This window comes from Cetorhinus maximus, chromosome 11 (assembly GCF_964194155.1).
Source record: "Cetorhinus maximus chromosome 11, sCetMax3.hap1.1, whole genome shotgun sequence".
NCBI lineage: Eukaryota > Metazoa > Chordata > Chondrichthyes > Lamniformes > Cetorhinidae > Cetorhinus > Cetorhinus maximus.
Window position 1 is genome coordinate 12572739 of NC_135889.1, and position 27276 is coordinate 12600014.

Sequence of the window (27276 nt, forward strand, 5' to 3'; positions counted from 1 at the left end):
CAAAGCGCTTTATAGCCAATTAAGTAATTCTGATGTGTAGTTACTGTTGTAATGTAGGAAACACAGTAGCCAAATTGCATACAGCAAGCTCCCGCAGACAGCAATGCGATAAACCGTTTTTGTGATGTTGATTGAGGGCTGAATGTTGGCAAGGACACTGCGAACCACTCCCTGCTCCTCTTTGAGTCTTCGAGTCAGGATCTTGTAGTTCCATCCAAAAGAGCATGTCTCAGCCAAAAGACAGTGAATGATGATAAGCCATGAAACGGACGCTATTTACATGGCAAACAATTGGACCATTAGCCTACCTTTTGCACCCGCATATAATTTTTTGATGTGGCAGTGCAGCACCCCCTCAGCACTGCATTGGACGTCGGCCTCGATTCAGTGTTCAAGGCGCTGGAGTGGCTTTTTAACTCATGACCTTTGGACAGAGGTGAGTGTGCTACCCACTGAGCCAGGTGCATTTGTAAGGAAAAGGCGGTGCATGCATGTTGCTTCAGTGCAGCAGCTAGCTGACAGAACTAACACAAACTTTTGTGCTAAAACAATAGGGTACCCAGCATGTGACCAAAATTCTCCAGTTTTAAAGGCATTTGCATCAAAAAATTGTATGCGGGTATAAAAAGTATGCTAATGGTCCAAATGTAAATGGTGTCTGTTTCGTGGCTTATCATTGTTCAGCTAATTTATAGTTTTGAAAAACAAGCTCAAACATTTCAGACTGTGAAGTTGCACTACCCCTGAAATAGAAACAGAAAATTCTGGAAATACTTAGCTGGTTAACGAGCATCAGGTCAATTTCCAAGTTTCGGCCTTGGAGCCCGACATGATTTTTGTCAGAATGCCCAACTAGTGGCCCGGGTGAGCGCTTGTAAGGGCTTGTAAGCGCTTGTGGGCTCTTGAGGTTGAATGGCCAATAGGAGGCTCTCCAGCATTGATACATCAGCACCTCCATCATCAGGGTGAGGAGGTGGCTCCCCTAGTTGGATGGAGTGCCAGAAACCATCACCACACCACACCACCCCCACCCCCCCAACCCCCAGCCCCAATCTGCCACCCACAGGGCTGGTGGGGGAAGGGGGAGGTGGGGGTTACCTCATAGCAACTGAAAAAATTCCAGTCCACATCCGCTGAATGGCCTTAATAGCCTCATTAATTGTCCTGATGGGCTATCTGCCGTTTGTGGGCATGTAGCCATCACCATCTAACCCCACCACCCCAGCCGATCCTTCCTGAACAGAAATGGCCCAGAGTCAGGGTCACAGAGTGGCATCCTTGGCCGATTGTGGGAAATTGCAGGTCTGTTTGAATCTGGTCCCATCTCTGCGGCCTTTTGAAACTTCGCCCAGAGTTTCAGCTTGACAATTTTTTGTCAAAACTGGAAAATATTAGGGTTTGTTGATTGCTCGATGTTCAGCACCATTCACGACTCCTCAGATTCTGAAGCAGTCCATGTCCAAATGCAGCAAATCCTGCACAAGATCCAGGCTTGGGCTGACAAGTGGCAAGTAACATTCGTGCCACACATGTGCCAGGCAATGACCATCTCCAACAAGAGAGAATCCAACCATTGCCCCCTTGATGTTCAATGGCATTACCATCACTGAATCCCCCACTATCAACATCCTGGGAGTTACCATTGACCAGAAACTGAACTGGACTAGCCATATAAATACTGTGCCTACAAGAGCAGATCAAAGGCTAGGAATTGTGCAATGAGTAACTCACTTCCTGACTCCCTAAAGCTTGTCCACCATCTACAAGGCACAAGTCAGGAGTGTGATGGAATACTCCCGCTTGCCTGGATGAGTGCAGCTCCCGCAACACTGAAGAAGTTTGACACCATCCAGGACAAAGCAGCCCGCTTGATTGGCACCCCAACACCAAAAATTCACTCCCTCCACCACCGACAGTAGCAGCAGTGTGTACCATCTACAAGATGCATTGCAGGAATTCACCAAGGTTCCTTAGACAGCACCTTCCAAACCCACAACCCCCACTACCATCTAGAAGGACTAGGACAGCAGATGGATGGGAACACCACCAGCTGGAAGTTCCCCTCCAAGTCACTCACCATTCTGACTTGAAAATATATCCTGTTCCTTCACTGTTGCTGGGTCAAAATCCTGGAACTCCCTTCCTAATAGCACTGTGGGTGTGCCTACACCACATGGACTGCAGCGGTTCAAGAAGGCAGCTCACCACCACCTTCTGAAGGGCAACTAGGGATGGGCAATAAATGCTGGCCCAGCCAACGAAGCCCTCATTACTTGAATGAATAAAAAAAAATGTAACAAGTTTTAAGCCAGTACAGAGGCGGGTAGTGGAGGGGTGGGGAAGAACAAAATGGAAGGTCTATGCTCGGGTGGAAGGTAGGAGAGATTAAATGTCAAAAGGGATGATAGTGTAAGGTCAGGAGACATAGCAGTGGACAAGTAGAAAATCAGATGTGTCTAGAGGAGATACTAATGTAAATAGCAGAATTCTCACCAACAGCTGCCATACAAAAACAAAAGGTTATGGTCTAAAATTGTTGAACTCAGTGTCGAGTCTGGAAGTTTGTAATTTGCCCAGTTGAAAGATGAGGTGCTGTTACTCGAGCTTACATCGAACTTTGTTGGAACAATGCAGGGCAGAGAGGTCAAAGTGGAGTGAGGTGGGGAATAAAAATGAAAGGTGACTGTAAGCTCAGGATCACGTTTACAGATTGAACAAAGGTTTTCGGCATAGAGATCGTCCAATCTGCATTTGGCCTTCCCAATGTAGAGGAGACCACATCATGAGCAGCAAGTACAGTATACTAAATAGAAAGAAGTACAAGTATATAGCTACTTCACTCAGAAGGAGTTTTGTGGCTCTGGACAATGGGAAAGGAGGAGATCAAAAAAAAGCAGGAGCTGCATCTCCTATGCTTTCAGGAGAAGGTGCTAAGGGAATGTGACAGATCACTGGGGGTGAATGAAGAGTGGACCAGGTATTGTGGAGGAACGATGGGGTGGGCGGGGGGGCGGGGAATGGGAAAATGTTTGGTGGTAGTATCATACAGGCGTTGGAAATGGCAGAGGATGATACATTGTTGAATGTGGAGGCTGGTTGGGTGGAAGGTGAGGACAAAAGGAATTGTATCGTGAATTGGGGTGGGGGTTTTTGATGGTGAAGGGGTGAGAGCAGAGTTGCGGGAAATGGGAAGGACACTGGTGAGGGCCTTATCAACCGTGGTGGAGATGAGTCCTCAGCTGAGGAAAAAGGAAGACATCAGAAGTACTGGTGTTAAGCTCCCATAGCTGTTTGGCAATAAAGACCGAGACCAAGACAAACTCCTTCAGATAGCGTTTTATTTCTGGTGCATAAATCTCTTTAGCGAGAACTTGTCTCACCTGTTATCCCTTTTATACAACCAAATAGCCACCTAGGTTGTTAACTAATAATTAGTAATTGAACTCTTTTAACTGTTTCCTTCCCCAACAGATTCCCCTCTTTTTAAAAATAAAGTAACCCTTAAGTTTATGTGAACACAAAAAACCAACAAATATCAGTATATTTTTCATTCAATAAATTCAATTTATTCCCCCTCCTTTAAAAAACGCTTGTTTAGATATGTCCACACAAAAGGAATATTTCTTTTTGTTGTCTTAAAGAAAAAGACGTCCCTCTTTGAGGATCTCGAATAACTTTTTCGAGCTCGGTCCGCTTTTCATGAATCGGTCACATAATTGGTAGCTGCTATCAATCCATTTGACATTGGCAATCTCCTTATTCTCGAGCATCAATGTCAATTCGCAATCTCTTTTCGTTAATACATTTCGTAGAGTGAACATTTTCCCAAAGTTGACTTATTATCTAGAAGACATTCGATAGGTACCATTTCTGAATACCCTTTTCCAATGAAAATTTCTGTCAGCATCTTTGATATAAAGACTATCTACCGCCTCAACAAGGGTGAGAGTCTCCACTGCTAACATACTTTTTAGAGCTCTTATCCTTTTAAGATTCCCATGCCAAAGGACAACATTTACCTTTATCCCCCATGAGAAATATTATAAATCTTCCTGCACTCGAAAATCCATCACATGGATTTGCATAAGCTGCATCACTGAACACAATCAGTTTCACTTTTCTAAGATCACCTAAAGATGAGAATTTCAAAACACACTGCTCCATTTTTAATTTTGTCAATGTTCTGTTTGCTCGAATGATTTCTTCAACCTTGGGATCGTTCATTTTAGTGCTCAATTCCAAAACGTCAAAACTGACGTCGACCTTGTTTGTTTGCTTAGCCAATGGAGTTGCCCAATTAGACTTCTGAATTCCTCTTTTTCTGTTTCAGAAGCTGCTGTATTTTTCTGGGAGGCAAATCTACTCTTATATCCTGGTCACCCAATTTTTCTTCAAACCCTCTAGCTACTAGCCTGGCTTTAGCTTTATAAATCTCATCAGGAAGCACCTTTTCTGTGCATATCCATCTTTGATACAGGGCAGGTTGTGCCCTATCTGACACCTCTGTGTATAGCCCAAATTCTTTCCTACTATATAGTTCTTGCTGTTTGGCGTCTTTTATTAATTTATCATCAAATTTGTTTGAAGCCACTAAGTCTTCTCAATCATATGGGCTTCTCCTTGTAGCATTACCAGTCTGTACCATATTCCTTGACCTTGTTAAACTACGCCCTTTATCCTGCCCTCTATCATGCTCTGGACTGTTAATGTTTGATCTCCCTTTCCTATTTATAGATGTTCTTTCAACAGTTCGTGATCTCTCCCTAGGGGAATGTTCACTCCCAGACCCACTGTCTGAAATGATACTATGGGCAGAATATTGTCCTGCAGGCGGGCGTGCGCCGACCCGAATGGGAGTGAAATAGTGCGCGATGACATTGGGCGAGTGTCCCGACGTCATCGCGTGCACGTGGGTGGGCACGCGCGATCGGTGGGTGGGCACGCGCGATCGGTGGGTGGGCACGTGCGATCGGTGGGTGGGCACGCGCGATCGGTGGGTGGGCACGCGCGATCGGTGGGTGGGCACGCGCGATCGGTGGGTGGGCACGCGCGATCGATGGCAGCGCTACCATTGACAATTAAGAGGCCTGTTAAGGCCCTTAAATAATTAACTAAGCTGCATTTCTTGCTGCATTTTTGGGCGAATAGGCCAGGCAGCCTTTGCATTTTTAATGAAACCTCATCCACGGGCAGGATGATGTTTCCAACGCTTACTAAAAAACAACTCTTCATGTGATTGAGTCACATGTGTGGGGACATGCTTATCTCATATGTTAAAAGTTTATTTTTGCATTTAAAAGCAGCTCTTTCCACTTGTTAAGCCCTTCTCTTTTATAGTATACCCTGTCTCCCTGATTGACGATAGTTTCCGATGGCTGTACACCGTACCTTAAGACATGCCAAATTCTTTCTGAAACTTCGGCTTTAAGAAACGCTCTTCTGTCCACGTGTAGCGCATTTAAATGCTCAGCAAGAGTAGAGTTAATCATAGTTCCTTCCCAAGCTGGAGGATGATCACTCAGGACTGAAGGAATTTTTGGATTTCTACCAAGAACCAACTGATATGGACTATAGCCTCCAACCATCTGCACTGAATTCTTGGCGTGGACAGCCCATGCTAGGGCTGATGTTAATTTACAGTTTGGTCTGTCTGCTAAAATCTTACGAAGCATCTCATCTATTACAGCGTGATTCAGTTTTCTGCTGCTGTATTCATAACTGTTATATTCATGTTTTCGCACATATCCCGAAACTCATTGGCCAGGACTTTCCCCTCGTTGGGCGGGCGGGAGTGCTCGGGAAGGCGCCCGCGATCAGGACCGGACCGCGATTTCACGCTGGCGGGACCAATTAAGGCCCACCCAGCGTGAAACGCGTGCTTCGGCCCTCAGCGCTGCCTGTGTTGGGAGGAGGGTGAGCATGCAACTTCGCACTGGAAAAGTTCCCTGAGGCACAGAGCTGCCTCAGGGAGATGAAGAGTTTAAGAATTAAAAATAAACAATTTCATATTGTTAAAATACATGTCCCCTCGTGTGCCTCTGTCACATGAGCAGGGACATGTTCTTAATGAAATGTTAAAATTTACATTTTATTTTTAATTGCTGTTGGAAACCTCATCCGGCTTGAACGTGAAATAACGCGCGATGACGTCGGCTGAGCATGCCAACGTCAATGCGCACACTCATGATATTTCCTGAGGCGGGCGCACGATGGAGACGGAGGCACACCTCTCATTAATTAAGAGGCCAGTTAAGGCCCTTGACACACCAATTGTCTCAGAGTTTACATAGCCCGTGCGATTTTTCAGCTGTCACACAGGCTGAACGGGCAGGCAGGCAGGCCACAATTAGCAAAAGCTCATCCACGGGGAGGTGGCGGGGTGGGGGGGGGGGGTGCGCGGAATAAGAAGGGTCAGTGGCGTTCTCAATGCGAGTAGTGAGGAGTTTTGGATATAACTTGCTGCTGGTTGCTTCTGTGAACTGGACAGCTTCATCTCGCTTCAGAGCTGCATTCTGAGCATTTCTCGGCGTTGTTTCAGGACTCATTGGTGTCTTCTGTCACTGTGCATGCCAGGCACCCTGGTGAGACAGAGATATGCAGCATGGTGCCCTCGTCTTTCGATTATCAATAGGGACTCCAGTTTCGAGGCTCACATCAATATAGAGACTACACTAGAATGGTTGCAATAGCCAACGTTCTCTCATCAGTGCACTGCACTCTTACCTCCCTGTGGCATCCCAACCTCACCTCGGCCAGTTGACCGAGGTGCACCAGCTCCAGGGCCTCCTGCTCATAACGAGTGAATATTAGTAGGTGTGGGGGTCCCCCACCAGTCTGCAACCTCTCAATATTGTCATGGGATGTCTTCTCCTGAAAGGATAGAGGAGCATTGATTAGGCCACTCTCTACCTGCAGCGCCATTGCAGCCTGACCAAACCCACCTGAGGAACACCTCGAAGGGCTCAGTCGTTTCGTGACCCTGGAGCCGCAAGGCACTCAGTCCAAGCAGCCAGGGCTCACCCCCTTGGCCAGATGCTTCCTCATTGACATTTACCACACACTCTAACACCTCAGAGGTCCACGGGGGGATGGCCAGCTCCTAACCTTTCTGCAAAGTGACCTCCGTGTCACCCTTCCCGATCGCAGCAGATCGTTGAAGCACTTCCGGCACTGCACCCATGTGCGCCTCACCACGTCATGGCTGCTGACCCTGGATGCCACCTCCTCCCAGGCCTTTTTGGTGAGGTGTGAGGGCCTCCTCCTCCCGTCTCTGGGGACAAGGATTTCCCTCCTGGCTGCAACCTCCTCCAGGAGGGCAGCGAGGCACTCACCCGAGAAACGCGGGGCTGACTGCCCCTCCGACCTGCCCTCCCGCCTGCCGTGTCCAACCGCAACGAGATCCACGGAGACTTCCATGGTCAGCCTTCCAGCGGCTGCCTGGGCCGGTTTTGGACTCGCTGGACATCATGCCCCTGCCCGCCCCTTCTCGCAGATTCCCCAGCTGCCTTTCACGCTGGGCGGGCCTTAATTGGCTCGCCAGCGTGAAATTGCGGTGCGCTGCCAATTGAGGGCAGCGGCTGGCTTCCCAAATGCCCCCGCCAAGCCTGCACGCCAAGGGCAAAATTCTGCCCCAAAAATACTTTGCATCATATTTTGCTTTCATACGGTAGCGAAAGTGCCAAAACTATTCTCTGCTTTTTTCCTTTGGCAAGGACGTGTCTGCATAGTTACTTCATTCTTCCATTTGTCATATGGCTGGTATTCAGGAAACATCAGTGGGTAATCATACCCCGACTCTACATTTTGATTCAGCCATTTTTGAGTAACTGCAAACCACTCTGCCCTTAAAGTTAACTCCAAACACAGTATTTTGTCTGAAGAAAGCTTAGTTTCCAATCTTTTAACTTACACGCTGCGGAACCGTTGCCTGTTCAGTTCCAATAGCTGTTTGGCAATAAAGACCAAAACCAAGATAGACACCTTCAGATAGCGTTTTATTTCTCTCCACAGAGAGAGCTTGCCTCACCAGTTATCCCTTTTTACAACCAAATGAGTGCTTAGGTTGTTAACTAACAATTAGCAATGGAACTCCTTTAACTCTTTCTGCTCTGGTTTCTCTTCAGATCGTGTAAATCTTTCGCCTTTTACGAAAGATTTCCGTGGAGAGGAGCACTCAGAGTTTAAATTAATGTTTTGTGGCCCCGCTTTAGAAAAAAAAAACCTAACTGGTGCTGGTTTCTCTGGCAGGTGAAGGCTGTGTGGATAGAGAGTAAACCATGCCTTCTGCTGTGATTGCCAAGCCTGTGATGAGAGGCCTGTTGGCCAAGCGTCTATGGTTTCACCTGGCTATGGCTTTTACTTTAGCTTTTTCCGTGGCTGGCACCTTCAAGTTTGTAGTAGGTGACTCCAGGAAGAGAGCATATGCTGACTTCTGTAAGCAGTGTGATGCCATGAAGGCATTTGAAGCCATGAGGGACGCTGGTGTGTTTGAAAGTGTGAAACCAAAGAAGTAAATTCTTGCAAAGGAAACTTGGAATGAGTGACAGGATTGCTCCTCCAATACAGACTGGGAAATGGAGACAAAAGGATATACTTTGTGCATTCTATACCTGAGGTAAAATAAAACATTTAATTTTCTGACCGTTTTTAAAAAAAAAAAGACAACTGGTGCGGGAGTTGAAATCATCAGCACAGATGCAAGAGGCAGAGAACGGGGATCGTGGAATAGAGAAGGGATTCTCCACGTTTTTGCTTCTGAGGCCCCCTCTCCTGTGTTGTTAAAATTCCGCAGACCCTCCTCTCTCTCCCCCCCCCCCACCCCCCCCCCCTCCAACCCGTAACATAATGCAAGTATTTTTCCAACGTGCAGTATTTTGCTTGTTTGCATATACCTTTTGTATGGAGGAATCTTTAAAAGCACAATAGTCCCTCCTAAAGAAAAGCTATAATGGGAACTTTACAGATTGGTATCAAAAAAGCAGCATTTACATTGTGAAAAGGGGAAGAAGTTATAAAATAATGGAAGTAAGAGACCTATGAATCTGAAGTATCAGGAGTGAGTCAATCATGTTTGTTTAAACGTGTCTCATTGTGGTTGCCACAGATGAATAAACACCACTTCGTGTATTTAGAAAGGCTGCGGTCCATCTCTCTTAATGATAAACCTGATGGCCGCCATTTTTCTGAATTTTTTCTAACTGCTCGTAACCTCCTGTGAGCCCTGGATCCTGGACACTGGGGATTATAGTGGCCTCATCTTCATAACTGCAGCGTGGTGCTGAATCATTTTGCTTAAGTCCCTCTGATGCTAGCCTTGCCTGCTTCTTCAAGGGCTGCTGTCCGGCTCCAGCACTGCTAACCAGCTACCGCACAGTGCATACAGGCTGCAAAAGCAGACGAATGTCAAAGGAACTGCTGCTGATGCATGCGTGGCCAGGCTGGGGAGACAGTAGCCAAAAGATGGCAAAAGAACAAATCAGTTGGGTTTTACCAGCAATGATGCTGTGAACAAATTGCCGTTTGGAATGGTGAATGTGGCAGTGTGCAGGTACATTACAGCGTATTTTTGGGCTATATTGGTGGACCCGTAGTGTACCTGGTTGAGAACCCCTGGAATAGAGTTTACAGGCAGTGAGCTGGGAGGCAGTGTAATTGAGGTAGCTATGGAAATCAGTCAACATAATTAGGCATTGCCTCCAAGTTTGGAACATGTCTTTGAGACATGATTGAATGAGATCAATTGGAAGAGTGGCCCTAAATTAATATTAAGCAGCGTCTTTCCTGTACATACAGAGGTTCCTCTGGTATCTGAGAGTCCTGAGAAAGTGATGATCTGGCTCAGGGTAATGTTGCTTATCTAGTTTCCCCAGTAATGGCAAGTAAATAGCATAAACACATTTAAGGGGAAGCTGGATAAACACACAAGAGAGAAAAGAATAGAGGATATGTTGATAGGGCGAGATGAAGAGGGGTGGGAGAAGGCTCATATGGAATAGCACATACTAGTTGGGCCAAATGGTATGTTTCTAGCCATACATTCTATGCCATGTTCAGTTTATCAGTGATAGAAATATATTTTCACACAAAAAAATCAGCTAAATGGGAAAGTCAATTATACGATGCTGGAGAGAGGATGAATGGGTTGCTTCCTGTTGTCTTGTGAATACACTATATGCAACCTCTTCGAAGTCCTGTTCTATTCCTATAGCAACAAAATCTACAATCTTTGCTTAACAAAAGCAGCTTTTAGCATCACAGGGAGACTGCAGATTGGGAAAAGGCCATTTACTTCATCGAGCACTATTCTCTCTAATGGACAATTTGGATTGTCACACGCTGTTAATATAATTTCCTGATGGAGGTGATGCAAGATAGGTTAAAACCTTACAGAAAGACTGAAGTTGCAAGCTGCTTTGTAGTAATATTGTCATGTCCTGAATTATGTACCTCTTAGTGCTCCATAAAGTTTTTAATTACGTGGACATAAATTTATCGTTTTAATCTTCAATTCCAGTTCTCATCAGATAACCATTGTTCAATGTTTGGAGGAGAGAAGCTGCACAATTGTAGAATTCTTTTTCGAAATAAAAAAAAAAATCAGCAATCCCTCCATTACAACAGGGGAAACATTTAAAAAAAATGTTTTGTGGCTCTGAAGCCCTTCAAACATCCTGAGGTTGTGAAAGGCACTATATAAATGCAAGTCTTTTTAACGCGTTTTCCTATTCTCTACTCCTTACCACTCTTGCATGCCCCCTCCCACCCCTCCCCGCACTCTCTCTTTAGTGATCACAGGGTGCTCTGATGCCAACCCTATTATTTGCAGGTTTCAAAAGAACTGCAAATGGATCACTCCTCCATGTGCCATAAAGCATGAAGTGTTCATTCCTGTGTGACAGTTTCTTGTTCCGCTGACTGTTTTATGTAGTGTCCTGCTGGTAAAATGCAGGCACATTTTAAATTGAACCTTTCTATGCAGCTGGGCACCTGCCTCTCTCGTAATGCAGCTATATATAGCATTGAAAACCCACTTTTCTTTTCATGTTAAAAAAAAAAGCAATTTCAGGCAGAGTGTCCTCTGCCATTCTGACAGTTTAAAACGGGGGATTGGCTATATGAAGTACAGCTGTACGCTTCCACCCATGTTTAACTTGGCTCCGTCTTTAGCTTGTTTCCAAGGTAGCACTAATTATAGGTAACTGCTGCTCAAGCTAATTCACGGAAAGACAGACCAAGAAAAGATCCGTGTAGACATGGATATACAACACCAGTAAATAAATTAGTCCTTAGACAGATGAAAAGAGATGTTATTCGAAGAGACAAAGGAAAAGTCTTATTTCCACCTCTTCACTTACTGCCAGTTGGCCACAAATGCAATTGGTGAAGTTATTGCAGCTTGCAGTGGCTATCTTTACTGTTATCCCACCCCCAATTTTTACTCTGTGTACATTGTCTTGAGCAATTGCATAGACAGCAAAGTGTGAAATTTTTACTTTTGCAACTTTCTATTGCAGTTGATCTCGATTACAACACATGGTCATACATTTATGCAGTGCTGGCACTGTTCTGGCACTGTTCTGTGTACAACATGATAATAGAATGACAGTGATGGAGACTCCAGTATGGAACCAAGGGAGTGTTGCACTGTTGGAGGTGCTGTCTTTCGAATGAGATATTAAACCGATGCCATGTCTGCCCTCTCTCAAGTGGGTGTAAAAGACGCTGCACTATTTTGAAGAGCAGAGGAATTCTCCCTGTTATCCTGACCAACATTTATTTCTCAACCCATCCCGTTAAATAGATTGCCTGGTCATTTATCACATTACTGTTTGTGGGACATTGCTCTGTGCAAATTGGCTGCTATGTTTCCTACTTTACCAGAGTGACTATACTTTAAAAAAAATACTTAATTGGCTATAAAGCACTTTGGAAATCCCTGTGGTCATGAAAGTATCTACCTAAATGAAAATATTTTTACTGGTCTATTATTGGTAAAAGTCAGGAAAAACAACAGTGATTGTTTCAAAAAGGCAACTATCAAAGAAATGATGGAAAAGCTAAAAGTCACTAACTGAGATGTACTGGTGTGATGAATCTTGGTTTGATGTGGGGAGTATGTAGAGTATAATAACGTTGCAACAGCAAGCAAAATGTAAACCTTAGAAAAATAAGTGTAAGCAAATTACAAAGTTCCTAACTAGGCAATTAAAGTGAGGACAAATAAGGAAAAACAGAAAATACGGGAGATACAGAGGGAGCTTTGAGAAGGAGTGTTAGAATTTTCTAAAGGTGGGTTAAATCAGATATTTGACTGCAAAGATACCTGAGAAATCATTATCATTAGTTTTAAGCAGATTACCCAAAATCTTTCACTGTCCCATTGCAAATGAGTAGGGAGGAAGTTAGAACTTGAAGCAAGTGGGAGTGAAGAGAAACAAAAGGTGAGAAACCAGATGAAAATTTAAGCTTTAAGAACTCTGTCTTGATTGTACAACAAATGGAATTAAATGAATATAGGAAGATGTAGAAAGGGACCTGAGGGAAATAGTGGATGGCTACATTATTTTCCCTGAATTTCCAATACAGGAAGGTGAACAGTGAGCAGGAGTGGGAGTTATGACTGATCCTTGCCTTGCAAGTATGGAGCTTTGTTTTTTTTTTGTAAAAATATACTTTATTCATAAAAAATCTTCAATCACATTCAAAACCATTTCAAAAACAACATTACAAGGGTACAATCCAGGTTAAACTTTTACAAAATGTATCACCAGGTGCATCAGTACAAACAATATTACAATCATTTACAGCCTTTCATTTTGATCTGTACAGCCCGAGGGGCTCTAAACAGTTCCCAGTCTCTCGGTGCGCTGTGGTAGAAAGGTCTTAGACAGCGACCCTTCCCCATTGCGCCTTTGCGGCAGCTGCCCCAAGCTTTAGTGCGTCCCTCAGCACGTAGTCCTGGACTTTGGATTGTGCCAGTCCGCAACAATCGGTCGGGGACAACTCTTTGTGCTGGAAGACCAACAAGTTTCGGGCAGACCAAAGCGCGTCTTTCACCGAGTTGATGATCCTCCAGCTGCAGTCGATGTTTGTCTCGGTGTGTGTCCCTGGGAACAGCCCGTAGAGCACAGAGTCCTGTGTCACAGAACTGCTCGGGATGAACCTCGACAGCAACCACTGCATCTCTCTCCAGACTTTCTTTGCAAAGGCACAATCCACAAGGAGGTGAACAACGGTCTCTTCCCCACCACAGCCACCTCGAGGGCATCGTGCAGAGGGGGTGAGACTCCTGGCGTGTAGGAAGGATCTGACGGGGAGGGCCTTTCTCACCACCAGCCAAGCTACGTCTTGGTGCTTGTTGGAAAGTTCTGGCGATGAGGCATTCTGCCAAATGACTTTGACAGTCTGCTCGGGGAACCATCCCACAGGGTCCACCCTCTCCTTATCCCTCAGGGCCTCTAGGACGTTACGTGCTGACCACTGCCTGATGGACTTGTGGTCAAAGGTGTTTTTCTGCATAAATTTTTCCACCAGGGACAGGTGGTACGGCACGGTCCAACTACTTGGAGCGTTCCGCGGCAGCGTGGCCAGACCCATCCTTCGCAACACCGGGGACAGGTAGAACCTCAGCACGTAGTGACACTTGGTGTTTGCGTACTGAGGGTCTACGCACCGCTTGATGCAGCCACACACAAAGGTGGCCATCAGTATGAGGGCAATGTTGGGCACGTTTTTTCCCCCTTTATCTAGAGGCTTGTACATCGCGTCCCTGCAGACACGATCCATTTTCGACCTCCAGATAAAGCGGAAGATGGCTCGAGTGATCGCCATCGCGCAGGAGTGTGGAATGGGCCAGACCTGCGCCACGTACAGCAACAGCGAGAGTACCTCACACCTGATGACCAGGTTCTTACCCGCAATGGAGAGGGAGCGTCGCTCCCACATGCCCAGTTTCCTTTTCACCATAGCCACTCGCTCCTTCCAGTTTCTAACGCATGCCCCGGTCCCTCCGAACCATATCCCCAGCACCTTCAGGCCGTCAGCCCTGACAGTGAAGGGGACAAAGGATCGGTCAGCCCAGTTCCCAAAGAACATGGCCTCGCTCTTCCCACGATTTACCTTGGCTCCCGAGGCCAGTTCGAACTGGTCGCAGACGTGCATCAGTCTGCGCACCGACAGCGGATCCGAGCAGAAGACGGCGACGTCGTCCGTGTACAGGGAGGCTTTTACCTGAGTGCCTCCACTGCCTGGGATCGTCACTCCTCTTATGCCCGGATCCTTCCTGATGGACTCGGCAAAGGGTTCTATGCAGCACACGAAAAGGACAGGCGAGAGAGGACAGCCCTGCCTGACTCCAGATTTAATCGGAAAGCTATCTGTTTCCCACCCATTGATTGAGACTGCGCTACTGATGTTAGTGTAGAGCAGTTGGATCCAATTTCGAATTCCCTCCCCAAACCCCATTTTGGAGAGCACATCCCCCATGTAGGTGTGCGATATTCTGTCAAAGGCCTTCTCCTGATCCAAGCTGATGAGGCAGGTGTCCACACCCCTGTCCTGTACATAGGCAATCGTATCCCTGAGCAGCGCCAGGCTGTCCGAGATCTTCCTGCCTGGCACAGAGCAGGTCTGGTCAGGGTGAATCACCAATTCCAGAGCGGATTTGACCCGGTTGGCGATGACCTTGGACAGAATCTTATAGTCCACATTCAGCAGTGAAATGGGTCGCCAATTTCTAATTTCCTCCCTTTCCCCCTTGTGCTTGTAGATGAGGGTGATGATGCCTTTCCTCATGGATTCTGACATGCTGCCGGCCAGGAGCATACTCTCGTACACTTCTAGCAGGTCTGGGCCGATCAAGTCCCACAGAGCCGAATACAACTCCGCCGGCAGGCCGTCGCTTCCGGGGGTTTTACTCTTCTCGAAGGACTCGAGGGCCTTAGTCAGTTCGTCAGGAGTTAGCGGTTTGTCTAGGCTCTCCCGCGTACTGTGGTCTAAGACCTCCGTGATAGAGGACAGGAAGGACTGGGAGGCCGTGCTGTCCGTGGGCTTCACGTCATACAGACCGGCATAAAAGGATTTGCTGATCCTCAGAATGTCGGACCGTGATGACTTTACTGAGCCGTCTTCTTCCTTCAGGCTGCTGATCACAGAGCGCTCTCTGTGTACCTTTTGGAAGAAGAAACGTGAGCACGTCTCATCCTGCTCCACGGAGCGGACTCTGGAACGGAAGATGATCTTGGAGGCCTCCGAGGCAAAGTGCGAGGCTTGCTGGCCCTTCACCTCTTGGAGCTCCTCCTTGACATCGACCCCCATCGACTGCAGCCGGAGCAGATTCTGCATCTTTTCCTGGAGTCGGGACATTTCCCTCTGTTCCTTTCTAGCTTTCTGGGTGCCTTTGCGGATGAAAAACCTCTTGATGCTTCCCTTGATCACTTCCCACCAGTGTGTCAGGGACTCAAAGAGGGGTTTCACGGTTCTCCAATCTTTGTAATCCCTCTTGAGCTCCTCAATGTTCTCTGGGGTCAGCAGTTGCACATTTAGCTTCCATGCCCCCCTGCCCACCCTCAGGTCTTCCTCCAAGTGGCAGTCCGCCAGTAGGAGGCAGTGGTCAGAGAAGAACACCGGCTTGACGTCGGTGGATCTGACTGTGAATGCACGGGACACAAACAGGAAGTCTATCCTGGAACGAATGGACCCGTCTGGCCGCGACCAGGTGTATCTACGCTGCGCTCCGTCTGCAGGGTTGCTGAAGACGTCGTGCAGCTTGGCATCCTTAACTGTTTCCATCAGGGATCTGGACGTAGCGTCCAATCTGCTTCCGGCCCTGCCGGATCGTCCAGCCGCATCGATGATGCAGTTGAAGTCCCCGCCCAGAATGACCGGCCTGGAGGTCGCCAGCAGCAGTGGGAGCTGCTGAAAAACCTCCAGCCGCTCAGCCCCTTGTGCCGGGCCGTACACGTTAATTAACTGGAGTGGAGCGTTCTTGTACATTACGTCTGCTACCAGGAGTCGCCCGCCCACCACCTCCTTGACCTCGGAGACGGTGAAGTTGCCTCCCCGCAGCAGAATACCCAGGCCGGAGGAACGAGAGTCGTTTCCGCCCGACCAGATCGATGGCCCGTGGGACCACCATCGTGACCATTGCCTGTAGGAGCTGAGGTGCGGTATCGCACACTCCTGCAGAAACAACAGGTCAGCTTTGACCTTGGCTAGGTAGTCCAAGGTCGCAACACATCGCGTAGTAGATTTAATGCTACGCACATTTATGGATACAATCTTTAAACCCATATTAAAGCATTTATTCTCCTACCAAACCCACTGTCTCTGAGAGTCCCAGACCTTTAGTCTGTTCCTTCATACCCGTAGTGAGCTCAAATTCCTTCACTTTGGATGGGCTGAGGTAGATCTCCTTGGCCGTGTTCTGCTCCAGTGGCATCTGGAGGTTCACGTAGTGAGCGGGTTTTGAGATGACCTTTGCTGGAGAAGCTTCTCCAAAACTCACCCCCTCTGGGGGGTTGCTGTTCCCGGCTTCCTGGAGCTGGGGTGCGATGATTGCCTCACTGCTCCCAGATTCCAGGGGCTGTGGTGCACTGGCCTCCTCAGGTTGCAGGCAAAGTTGGGGTGCGCTGGTCTCCTTGTTGTCTCCAATTTTCTGGAGCTCGGGTGTCTCGTCCTCCAACGCCCTGGAGCTTTGCCGCCTCTTCTGTCGGTGCCGCTCTGGCACTTCATCATCCGAAGAGCTGCTGCCCTTGTCATCCGTGTCGGATGGGAGACGCCTCTTGCCGCTTCTCTGGGAAACGCCTTTGCTTCTTCTTCGCTCCCTCTTACTTTTCTTGTTCTTCACCGTCCGCCACTCCCCCTGCTGCTTTTCCACTGCTGCCTCCTCCTCCATTGATTCGCTGTCCTGAGGACTGGAAGGTTCAGGGGGTAGTGCTGTTGATTGGCTCTCTGTTGCCTCAATCTCTTTCTCCACCTTGTCTCTCTCTGTGTCCTCCTTTGTCCCGTTGAGCTCCCTGGGGGCCTTGGTGGTTGGAGTGACACGGAACATTTCTTCTGCTTCCCCGTGGTCGGCTTTGGCTGCCTGTGCGTAAGTACGGCAGCGTTTGGGGCAGGTCCTGTAGAGGTGACTTGCCTCGCCACACAGGTTGCAGCACTTGGCCTGTTTGCAGTCTTTTGTCTGGTGCCCTTCCTGTTTGCAGATCTTGCAGAGGGAGGCGCTGCAGTTGGCCGCCACATGACCAGCCTTGCCGCATGAGCGACAATGCTTGGGTTGCCCAGCGTAGACCAGGTAGCCACGGTTTCCCCCGATAGCGAAACTGGAAGGAGGGTGGAAAATGGCTCCCTTACCATCGGTCTTTAGCGTGACCTTAAACAGGCGTTTGCCTGTCCAGATCCCCAAGTCGTCTCGAATCTCAGTGCCGCTCCCCACCTTATCGAAGTACCTGGTGAGGAAGGTGACCACGTCGGCGACAGGGACGAAGGGGTTGTACACATGCACCATCACCTCACGTTCCCGTTGCAACGGCAGAGAAAAGTGCGGCTCCGCCGTCAGGATCTTCATCTCCGGCAGGTCTCTCTTCTCCTCGAACACCCTCAGGAGCCGGACGCAGTCTGCCACTTGCTTGAACGTCACGTCGAAATAACCACCTTTGCGGGAGTCGTGCAGGGTGAAGATCTCCGTAGCTTGGAAGCCGCACGCCTTCAACAGGATCCTCCTGGTGAAGAAGCCCCGATCCATAGGTGATCCTCCTTCGTCGCTGTGGTTCACCGTGACTCGGACGGTGATAGGTAACCCACGGTATGGATTCAGATTGCGATTGGTTATCGCCCTTCCATCCCGACCTTGCCTTGGCAGGACCATGGTGTCGCCCCTGCAACACTTGATCTTAGCCAAAAGGCCGAGAAGCGATCAGCTTTGTTGGCTAATTGTCAGCTGTCTAGGCCCTGAGCTTTGGAATTCCCTCCCTAAACTTCTTTGTCTCTTCACCTCTCTCTCTCCTCCTTAAAACTTACTTCATTAACTCAGTGTCACTTGTCCGAATATTGTGCACAGCCCAGTATTATAATCTATCTGATAACAGTCCTGTGAAGCCCCTTTGGTGTTTTAATGCATTGAAGGTGCTGTACATAGGCAAGTTGTTTTGTTTCATGTGGCATGCAAAAAGTCAGGCGCCAATGAAAATCGGAAAAATTTGAGGGAGACAGTATCTATGCGAATTTGCGGAACAAATTAGAGAGAGTTCCCTGTTAGTTAGGTTGGGGTGGGGGTGGGGTGGGTGTGTAGTTAAGGAGGCATGGGCTGGCTCTCTTAAGGTGGGGAATGTGATGAACTTTTGGACAAGTGATAATCTAATTGATCTCTTAAAATAGATGAATTGAAATGTAACCAATACCTATTCATTATTTAGGTTTAAAAATCTGAATTGTGAGGTAAAGAAACCGTTTAAAATAAACCAGAGTTCACCAATTTTAATGTAAAAAAAAGCAAAACAATCTCCTTTCCGACCCTCTTGTTCTCTCTCCCCACCCCCCCCCATCTTGTTTTGTTTCTTCCTCTTCTCCATCCCCTGGTGTGAATAGTGACATTTCGGAAAAAAGCTGAGGTAAACTGCTCTTTGGCTTAACGGTTCTGACTTGATATCTGGAATTGTACTAATTAATGTCAGCAAAACAACCTCCCTTCAGTTGCACTAACATCCTTTTTTATTGTGCGGGTGTTGTAATAGTTTCATAGCAGGGAAGCCAATTATTAGCTTAAGTGACCTTGCAATCAGCCCCCAGTTGCTGTTGGTTATCACTTGAGTATGTGCCTCATCTTACTTGTCTCAAGAGCACTTATAATAGTGCCCATGAGGAATGGAACACACTGATGGTTGACACTGCATTGGTGAACTTCTTTTGCATACTTGTAATTTTTTGGGTTAACACAAGGAAGGAATGTATCCCCTAGTTTAGCAGAGTGCCAGACTGAGGGAGTGCTTTATTGTCTGAGGGCGAGTTCAAGATTCCATCTGTCTTAAAAGATCCCATAATGGCATGAACATATGAACTAGAGCAGGAGTAGGCCATTCAGCCCTTTGAGCCTGCTCCGCCATTCAATAAGATCATGGCTGATCTGAATGTAACCTCCTGCCTACCCCTAGTAACCCTTCACCCCCTTCTTTATCAATAATCTATCTACCTCTGCCTTGAAAACATTGAAAGACTCTGCTTTCACTGCCTTTTGAGGAAGGGAATTCTAAAGACACACTACCCTCTCAGAAAAAAAAAAATTCTTCTCATCTCTTTATTAAATGGGTGACCCCTTATTTTTCAACTGTAACTCCCTAGTTCTAGATTCTCCCACAAGAGGAAACATCCTTTCCGCCAGTTCCCCATTATCCACAACACGTGACACCTTGAAAGAGCTTGAATAAATTGGTTAAACTTGATTTCCCTTCCAAAAAGCCATGTTGACTCTGCCTGATTGCCTTGAATTTTTCTAAGTGCCCTGCCCTAAAAGCTTCTAACATTTTCCCTATGACAGGTGTTATGCTAACTGGCCTGTAGTTTCCTGCTTTCTGCCTTCCTTTTTGAATAAAGGAGTTATATTTGCTATTTTCCAATCTAATGAAACCTTCCCTAAATCTAAGGAATTTTGTAAAATTAAAACCAATGCATCAACTATTTCACTAGCCGCTTCTTTGAAGACCTTAGGGTGAATTCCATCCTGACCTGGGGATTTGTCAGCCCGCAGCCCCAACAATTTGCTTAATACCACTTCCCTGGTGATTGTAATTTTCCAGAGTTCCTCCCTTCCTTCCATTTCCTGATCTACAGCTATCTTCGGGATGTTACTTGTGTCCTGTATAGTGAAGACCGGAGCAAAATACCTGTTTAATTCATCCGCCATCTCCCTGCTTTCCATCATCAATTCCCCAGACGCACTTTCTACAGGACCAACGTTCACCTTGTTAACTCTCTCTATTCAGATATCTATAGAAACTTTTACTATCTGTTTTTATATTACTAGCTAGCTTTCTCTCATACTCTAATTTCCACCTCCCCTTTAATCTTTTTGTCATTCTTTGCTGTTCTTCTTACTCCTTCCAATCTTCTGACCTGACACCCATCTTTGCGTAATTATAAGCTTTTTCTTTAAGTTTGATAATGGCTTTAACTTCTTTAGTTAACCACGGATGGTGGACCTTCCCCTTGGAATTTTTCTTTCTCATTGGAATGTATATATTCTGTGTATTCTGAAATATCCCTTTAAATGTCTGCCACTGCACTTCTGTTGACCTGTCCCTTAACCTCATTTGTCAGTTCACTTTAGCTGGCTCTGCTTTCATGCCCTCATAATTGCCCTTATTTAAGTTTAAATACTAGTCTTGGACGCACTCATTTCTCCCTCAAAATAAATGTAAAATTTAATCATTATGACTGCTGCTACCTCGGGGTGCCTTCACTATGTGGTTTTCAATTCATCCTACCTTGTTGCTCAATACCAGGTCTAGTATAGCCTGCTCCCTGGTTGGCTCTAGAACGTGCTGTTCTAAGAAACTATCCTGAAAACATTCAATGAACTCTTCATCTACCCTACCTTTGCCCACCTGATTTTTCCAGTCTATGTGTAGATTAAAATCCCCTGTGATTATTGTTGTACCTTTCTGACAAGCTCCCATTATCTCTTCTTTTTAATACTCTGTCCTACTGTGTACTTACAACCAGGGGGTGGGGTGTACACCCTACAATGGTGTAGTGGTATTGTTGATGGACTAGTAGACCCAGGGTAATCCCCTGGGCGACCCAGTTTCAAATCCTGCCACAGCAGATGGTGGAATTTGAATTCAATAAAAATCTGGAATTAAAAGTCTAATGATGACCATGAAACCATTGTCGATTGTTGTAAAACCCATCTGGTTCACTAATGTCCTTTAGGGAAGGAAATCTGCTGTCCTTACCTGGTCTGGCTTACATGTGACTCCAGATCCACAGCAATGTAGTTGACTCTTAAATGCCCTCTGAACAAGGGCAATTAGGGATGGTCAATAAATGTTGGCCTAGCCCACATCCCATGAATGAATATTAAAAAAAAATTTCTTGCAGGAATGAAGAGCAGAAGCATCAGTTCCTTTCTTTATGCTGTAGGTCCCATGGCAGACAACGTTGTCCGAAGCCAGGGTGTGGAGAAGTCCACCGTGGACTTTGAAACCTTTCTTAAAGCCTTTGTCACCTATTTTAGCCCAAAACGAAACTTAGTAATTGAACGAGCACATTTTAACTAGAGGTTACAAGGACCTGAGGAATCAATTGAATTATCTCAAACCGATCTATATCGCATTGCTAGTTCTTGCAGATGAGTTAATCTTTGATCGCATAGTTGTAGGTGTCCAAGATGGAAAACCCTGACTTTCTGCAGACCAAAGATGACTGTAGTTTGGATCAAGCAGTCCAGTAGGCGAGGAAGGCTGAGCTTGAGGATTTAATCGGGGAATAATTTGGCGTGACTCTGAGGCTTCACATGACTCCGTTAACTGGCCACATGCAGTGGCCCCACCCACAAGAAAGCCCACCAAAACAGGTGAAAGAGTGGGAAACTCCACACCAGCAGCCATTTTGAGATGTTTCAACTGTAGCGCGAAAATCCAGCATAGATGCCAGGACTGTCCACAAGGGGTACGATATGCTTCCAGCTCGACAAAACTGGACATTTGAAGCATTTCTGCAAATCCAACAATTTTAATTGGAGTAGAAAACATGAAAGTATTTATGAAACACACTCCATCCAAGAAATGGAAAATCAAGATAAAGATGAGATACAGAGTTCCTGGGGAAATTGATGGTCTTAGTCCAGACTTTTGGTCAGTTAAAGTCCAAGTTCAAGGTCTCGATACCACCTTTAAAATTGACTCTGCAGCTGCTGTAAAAATATTAGTAGATAATTGGCTTCAGCCAATGACCGTTCATCCATTAGACATCAAGTTACAAGGTCTAGGTGGCACAGACCTTCCATTCAAAGGCAGGATTATTGCTCCTCTTAGCTACAAGGGGCGGCAGATCATTGATTGTGAAGAACATAGAGAGAACAACGTATATCCTTATTGAGTGGTGATGTTGGCATACCTATAGGAATCCTAGAAAAAACAGACGATACCCACCATTTAAACGACTCACTGTCTTTCATGCAACAATCTTAAATCTTTTTATTCAGAACCAATGGAACTTCAGCCTTCAGAGGCTGAGGAAGTTTGTACAATCAGCAGCAAGTTCCTTTCTTTCAGAGACACCATCCACTAAACCCTGGGCTGAGGTTGAAGTTATGAATCTCTCAGTTCTTAATGGAGCAAGACCAAAGGTGATGGATACAGAAGACACTGCAACAAATGGTGACCATCCCCATGAAGACTTGTTGGACCTGAACACACACTGGAGAGTGCTGGAAAGTGATGAGGAAGAAGTCCTTGCAGCGCTGAGTGATCTGTTGGAGGTTGATTCATCTTTCCAGTTGATAGATGTGCCATATGTAGTCTCTGTCATCTTTTTAGAGGAGTCAGCTGTGTTTCTAGTGGCTGAGCAGCATTCAGATTTTTGCTCCACTGAACCTACCAATGCATTGCCTAGCCTATCTCCTGTTATCAATGAGTCCTCCACAGAGAATGCCTTGCCTGATTCCATGTCAGAGCCTATAGAGGACCACACTGCCAAAGAGCTGTTACCTTCCAAGAGTGAAAGTCACTTGACACACATACTTCAGTCCCAGCTGAAAGTCTTCTTGCCTCCAGAGCTGTTGGTCAGCACAGAAGCTGCAGCAGTCTTTAGCACTTCTGAAGCTGCAGAATCCTGTACCGCAATCTTGTGGTTGAGTTAATTGTCTACAGGAAATTTGTCTCATGACAGAAGGTGAGGTTGTCTTGTCTTCGTATCCTCAGCAATTCTTCCCATTTCCCATAATGGAGCAACCTCACACAGAGAGAACTTAGGCTATCTTAACACTGCCCACAGAATGTAGACAGTCCCCCAAAATATCATTGGGAAATCATCTCTTCATCTTTTTCTGAAAGACTTACAGGAATTTTGTTGTTTTTTTCCTTCGTCATCTAGGTTAATTGAAATATCAAATTTTCAATGGCTTTTCAGTCTTTGATGCTGCCAAGAATGCTGTGGCTGTGACAGTCTTCCCTGGAGTTGAAGATCATTCCTCTTCTAAAGGTCTTTCCCTGTGTGCTTCATGAGAGCAACAAGTTCCTTGGGAATTTGAGTTCTTCTCTTCTAGTCCCAGAGCGTCCAAAGGTTGATTCTCTTCAGTCTTCTCTCTTGGATAAGTCTTTTGTTGAAAAGTCATCGTTGTCCTTGCAGTTCAGCCACCCTATGACCAATATTCTGCTTAACAGAAATGCTGCTACACTGCTGTCCTATTCTGCAGATGATGATGTCCTACAGGTGCAGAAGAAAATCCTCATGTCTCCAAGATGTCTTCCCTAAGGGCTGAGAATACTGTGGGAGATTGAATCCCTCAGGATTGTGACTCGGGGAGGGGAAGAGTAGGAGTTGGAGATTGGTTGAATCTGTAGTTGCAAAAATGGAGTTGCAGAAATGCAGTGTAAATAGTTAAAGATATAGTTGTTTCTGAAGATAGGATAGTATACTTAGAGGGAGGTGTAGTATCAAGGGTTAACAGATGCAATATGCTAATCTATGATGATGATGTTCCACTGACATTAGTTAGTCAGTGTTAGACTCTCTCTTGAGAGGTTGGAACAACATGCCTACTCTGTAACTTGTTTAGAGGCAGTACTAATAAACAAATGTTAAGCAGATACAGCCTGTCTACTAACCAAGTACCATGCCCAGAGTCCACAGATGGAAGGGACATCTCAGAACACTTCGTTTCTAGTCTGTTGTGAGCTCTTGCTCAACCCCTCCCACATTTTACTGACTGCCCCACCCTTGGTGCCAGAGCCCTCAACAGCTTTGGGGCTCCTTCCCCAAAACCCTAATGCCTCTTTCACTCTCTCTCCTTTTAAAACAACAAAAGCTCAGCCCTCATCCTTGGGGAATCTCACACCACTCATTGTGAGGACAAACTACAATCAATGAAACCATGGACCATCAGACACTGGTCTCCCCAGCTTGGTCTCAGAACAATGGGAGAGCCATTGAAACTCGTTATACCCGCAGAGGTGCTAAAAATCTATCTCCTAAGGCGAACAGTGGATTTTGACCAGAGGCATAGAAGCTGCTTGTTAGCCTGCAACTGACTCATTAATGGGCAACATCACATGACCTAAGCTTCTGGTCTTTAGAAAGTTTTAATATTAGATTTCTAGACTTGCAACTCATCTGCTGTTTAAACTGCAGCCTGCAAACATCAAAGCAGGACTCCAGGCTGACCAACAGCCTACATCAAGTCTAAGTCACCCCGGAGCCCGTTTTCTCTGGAAGATTTCTGCCATTGGTTACCAAGCAGACCAAGTCTCTGCATACAAACCTCATCTCGCTGTGTCCACCATCACCTTTAAAGGAATTCTGCAAATCCTGCTTCAGCTAGCTGAATCCACTGAACTGTAGCTCCTCCATGAAGGAAACCTCACTGGACTCTAACTTTCTGGACTCTGGCAATCACGCAAACTGATATCCATACCTCTGGTGGTTTATCTTAAGTTATTCATAGTTGTAAAAATTCCTCTTTCCTATCTTCTTATTGTGTGCTTGTGTGCGTGTATGAAGTTGTGACTATTTCCCGGGTTTGAATGTGTGAATAAATTATACTTCTGATTTAACCTTAAAGAGCGTTTGCTGCGTGTCACTTTAAAAATTGATCTCGCAAACAGAGGGTTTGGGGAAATGTGCCACAGCCTATTTCAAAAGTTAGAACACCTCTGATTACAGACAGATTGTGAGAAAAATAAAGGAGTTCAGTTTTGCCTCCCAACTCCCTGTCTGTAACAAAAGCCTCCTCAAAATACATCTTTTTCATTTGGCTTTCAGTCCTCCTCACCTCATCTAGTATCACCCTCCATGGTGCATTGTCTATTTCCCCTTTGAGAAGGCCCTCGGGATATTTCATGAGTTAAAAGTGTGCTCCACGGTGTTCAATTGCCTTGGTCTTTATAGACTTGGTTGTCTGGACTCCAGGGCCACAAATGATTCACAAGCTATAGTTTAGATTCCAGTTACCCCACATGTTGAAGGAAAAACAGGGTAATGTTTCTACTTCTTAGTCAAGGGTCATGCTTCTCAGTGTGGGTGGTCCAAGGGAGTTGCTCCTGTACATAGTAGACGACCTACCCCAGTGTGTCCTCTTGGGTACAGCCACCCTTGTCTATCGATCCACAGGAGCATGACTGCTGAGCTTTGGGGCTAAGGGTAGTGAAAGGGGAAAGAAAATCATTAAACTATCTATTCCTTTTTAAGGAATAAAGACAGAATATGCTGCAAACATTGAGCAGGTCAATCTGCATCTCTAGCAGCCATGGCTCAGTGCATAGCACTGTCACCTCTGAGATGGAGGGTATGGGTTCAAGTCTCACTTCAGAGACTTGGGCGCAAAAATACAGACTACCACTCTAGTGCAGTGTTGAGGGAGCACTGCTGTGCCAGTGGTGTCTTTTGGGTGAGACATGAAAAACTGCAGCTATAACTGCTCTCTCAGATGGACATGAAAGATCCAATGGCACTACTCAAAGAAGAGCAGGGGAGTTTTCTAGAGCCAGTATTTATCTGTGAACCAGCATCACGAAAATCTGGTCATTATCACATTTCTGATTCTAGGAACTTGGTTAAGTTGGCTACCACATTTCCTGCAGTATAGCAGTGACTACATTTCAAAAGTACTTCATCAGCTGTAAAGTGCTTGGGATGTCCTGAGGTTGTGAAAGATGCTATATGAATGCAATCTTCCTTTCTATTATTTTGACAAGAACAGAGACGAGTGAATTTTTGAGTGTGGACACTTCATTATCATATAAGGAACGGAAATATTATTTTGTTTCTCTGTTAAAAACACGTGCTACCAAAACATATGTCCAATTTTGTCCCCTATTATCCTTAAAATTAAAGCTAGGCCATTCAGGAACAGTGTATGGAAACTCTTCTTCACACAAACAATAGCGGAAATCTGGAACTCTCTTCCCTGCCCCACCCTCACTGGAAATGCAGTTTAGACTGGGAGGGGGGGGAAATGGTGGGTGTGGTTAATTGAAAATTTCAAAACTGAAATTGATATATTTTTGTTGGCTAAGGACTATAGTGCCTTGTCAAACACTCACAGCAACCTACAATCCACTTACATTACTGGGAGAGTGAGACAGAGTTTAGAAACACTGACCAATGTGACTGCAGCAAAATATCCCACAAGGAAAAGATTTTAGTTTCCCGTCTGCAAATTCTTCCCTTCTAACCCCCTGTAAAAGGAGCTTCCAAAACCCTTCACTGCCAGTCCAAGATAGAAATTCATGACATTCTCTCCTCCTGCTCTGGCCAGTGATGACGTGCATGTGCCCTGCTACACATTGCTCCCTATAAATATGGCGGCAGTTAACCTGGCTCTGTTAACAGCATACCCGGTGTTGGCAGCAAGTGCAGCCTAAATGAACAGTGTTATGTAATGGAATCGAGGGGTCAATAGGGCTGGTGGCCAATTGCTGATGATTAGGTGCATTTTCATTTCATCTAATGATTCAGCAAAAAACAGCAAGGGGACAAAATCTTGTCCTAAACATTCTATTTATTAAGTGGGGAGACTGCCAAACTAGAAATGCAAATGATAAATTTTATAATCGGTTGGCTGTACAGTCAGTCATTTATCTCTGAAATAAATTGCTGAGGTGGCATTTAGCGTTCTGTACTTGGGACTGAATGTGTTACACGGAAACTGTCAGGAAGCTCACTACAGATGAAGTCCTGTTCAACCATCACTCCTGTGCTTGGTGACCTGCATTGGCTCTTGGTCTGTCAAGGCCTTAATTTTCAAACTCTGATCTTTCTGTTCTTATCCTTCCATGGCCACACCCTGCTCTACCTTTTATAATGTCCTTCAGCCCAACACCCCTCTAGAACTCTGCACTTCCCCAATTCTGGTCTATTCCACATCCTACCATTGGTGGCCATATCATTGGATCACGAGGCCCGAAGGTCTGAAATTCTCTCTCTAAATCTTTCCACCTCCCCCAACCTTTAAGAGACTCTTTAAATCCTACCTACGTGTGTAAAATCAATTCCAGTTGCTCACAGCAGTGCGGTCTCCAACTACGATTGACAATGGCATTAGCCACTTTAGCCAGGGCTTGTAGT

At 46.0% G+C, this 27276-nt stretch overlaps 1 protein-coding gene, 1 non-coding gene and 1 pseudogene across 2 annotated transcripts in view; all 3 read left to right on the forward strand.

The window, feature by feature from the left end:
• The window catches only part of LOC144686400 (partitioning defective 3 homolog B-like), an 877073-nt gene that overhangs the window by 137008 nt on the left and 712789 nt on the right, over window positions 1–27276 (forward strand). The gene's annotated exons all lie outside the window — the stretch shown is intronic.
• On the forward strand, window positions 8104–8215 carry LOC144686998 (U5 spliceosomal RNA). Its single transcript, XR_013578036.1, has one exon. It is a non-coding gene; the product is annotated as a U5 spliceosomal RNA (small nuclear RNA).
• On the forward strand, window positions 8237–8635 carry LOC144686401 (cytochrome c oxidase subunit 6C pseudogene; annotated as a pseudogene).